We start from the raw sequence: 2,274 nt of genomic DNA, 5'->3' as shown, positions 1-2,274 counted from the left end.
CAAGGTTAAGGGGTGCTAGACGATCTTTGAGCCCTAGCATTTCAAGTGAAGAAGAACCACAACAAGAGGAACAAGCTAGAATGGGAGAAAATCCAAGGATGGCGTTGAAGGAATTGGGGATTCCCGGTGCATATAGATTTGAGAGTGGGATTGCTCCACCTACAACACCGGAAAATGACTTTGAAATAAGACCTGCAATGATCACTTTGATAGAGAGGCGACAATTTAGTGGGGCCAAGCATGAAAGCCCGCTAAATCATCTCAAGGAGTGTGAAAAGTATTGCAATACTATCAAGGTGAATGGAATTTCCCAAGAATTCATTCGCCTCATGCTTTTTCCCTTTTCGCTCATAGGGCGTGCCTTGGAATGGCTAGACAAGGAAGTCAAGCCGAATTCTCTAAGGGCATGGGATGAAGTGACCAAGGAGTTTCTATCCCGTTTCTATCCATAAAAGAGAACGGCAGAGGCTAGAGCTTTGATTCAAGGTTTCAAGCAAAAGCCTAGTGAGAGTCTCTATGAAGCATGGGAGAGATACAAAGAGTATCAAAGACAGTGTCCTCACCACGGAATTCCTACGTACCAAATTATTCAAATCTTCTATGGAGGACTTAGTCCTCAAGGAAAATCATGTTTAGATGGAGGAGCCGGAGGTCCTATCATGAACAAAAAGGAAGAGGAAGTAGTGGACATAATTGAAGACGTAGTGAGGTATTATAGAGATTGGCAAGATGGAGAAAGAGAGTCAACTAGCAAGAGTAGCTCTTCGGTGTACTCGGTTGATCATCTAACTGCAATCAACAATCTATCCTCACAAATGACAAACTTGGGGAAGGAGATGTCCGTTATCAAGGCGAAGTTGGAAAGTGCTACCTACCAAGTTTCAAGTCTTCCCTCCCTATCTAAGGGGATAGTTATGTCTTCTAATTCTCAATTCCCTCCCTCTTCTAGTAACATGCCTAGTGGATGCTTGTTTTTTTATGATTGTGGGTCGTATGATCATGATGTTTCTAATTGCCCTCATGCATGTATGGATGTTTGTGATGATTAAGATGGAAATGTGAATGAGCATATGAACTATGTGTCAAATAATAATGATTCTAGGTTTGAGAGTCAAAGAGGTCAATAGAATAGGAATTACAACAACCATGGCAATTTTGGCAACTACAAACAAGGTGGTGGTAATAAAAACCATGGGAACCAAAACTCCCGAGGTAACTATAACAACCAAGGTTATAGTAGACAAAATCATAACCAAAATTATGGTAATTATAACCAAGGGTATGGTAACCACAATCAAGGTAGAGGTAATTGGAACAATCAAAATAGGGGAAATTTTCAAAATAGTTCTTAAAAGGGTCCTTCACCCGGTTTTGCTCCTAAGGCCCAAAATGATAATTCCTATGTTCAATTCTCTTCTTCTTCTCATAGAGTCAATTTGGAAGAAATCATTGAATATCAAACAAAGTTGTTGAACACTTACATGGCCGCAAGTGACAAGAAATTTAATGAAATGATGACTCATAATAAGATGCTTGAAAACCAAATTTCTCAACTTGCTAATGCTTTGAAAGACCAGGCTAGTCCTTCTTCTTTACCTTCCCAAGGCCTAGATCCCAAGAGACCGGTCAATGCTATTGTCATAAGGAGTAGTAAGGTTCTTGAGGAGAGTTTGCCTAGGAAGAGTGAGACCAAGGAAGGCACAAAAGAGGTTTTGGTTGAATATGAGAGAGATGGTGCATCTTTGAGTGAGGTTGAGATTGAGAAGCCTAATGAGGTGAGAGTGAAGAAAGAAATTGTGAAACCCAAGCTTCCTTAACCACAAAAATTCATGAGACAAAAGTTAGATGAACAATTTGGAAGATTCATTGACATGCTCAAGCAACTTAACCTTTCCCTACCATTTACCGAAGTTGTCACCCAAATGCCTAACTACGCAAAATTCCTCAAAGAAATTTTGAGTGGTAGGAGGACTTGTGACGGTGTAGAGACAGTGAATTTGACCGAGAATTATAGTGCAAACATAATGAACAAGATGCCACCTAAGCTAAAAGACCCCGAAATCTTTTGCATCCCTTGTGCCATTTATAAAATGCAAATTGAGAATGCCTTGTGTGATCTAGGAGCTATTGTTAGCCTTATGCCATATTCGGTGTACCAAAGACTTGAGTTAGGGGAACTCTTACCTACTAACATCACTTTGTGTAGACATCTACTTTTGGCCTCCTGTCCTGACAGGAAGTGCAATGACGATAAATAAAACCATCTTCGTGTTG

General features: G+C 40.3%; 1 non-coding gene across 1 annotated transcript; it reads right to left on the bottom strand.

Annotated features, from left to right (window-relative positions):
* Nucleotides 1-465: 465 nt before the first annotated feature.
* LOC145590493 (small nucleolar RNA R71) lies at nt 466-571 on the bottom strand. The gene has a single exon (XR_014102084.1). It is a non-coding gene; the product is annotated as a small nucleolar RNA R71 (small nucleolar RNA).
* Between the last annotated feature and the right edge of the window lie 1,703 nt (nt 572-2,274).

This window comes from Chenopodium album, chromosome 17, assembly GCF_948465745.1.
Source record: "Chenopodium album chromosome 17, dcCheAlbu1.1, whole genome shotgun sequence".
NCBI lineage: Eukaryota > Viridiplantae > Streptophyta > Magnoliopsida > Caryophyllales > Amaranthaceae > Chenopodium > Chenopodium album.
Note: the sequence above shows the minus strand (reverse complement) of the source record. Positions and strands in the feature narration are given on the sequence as shown.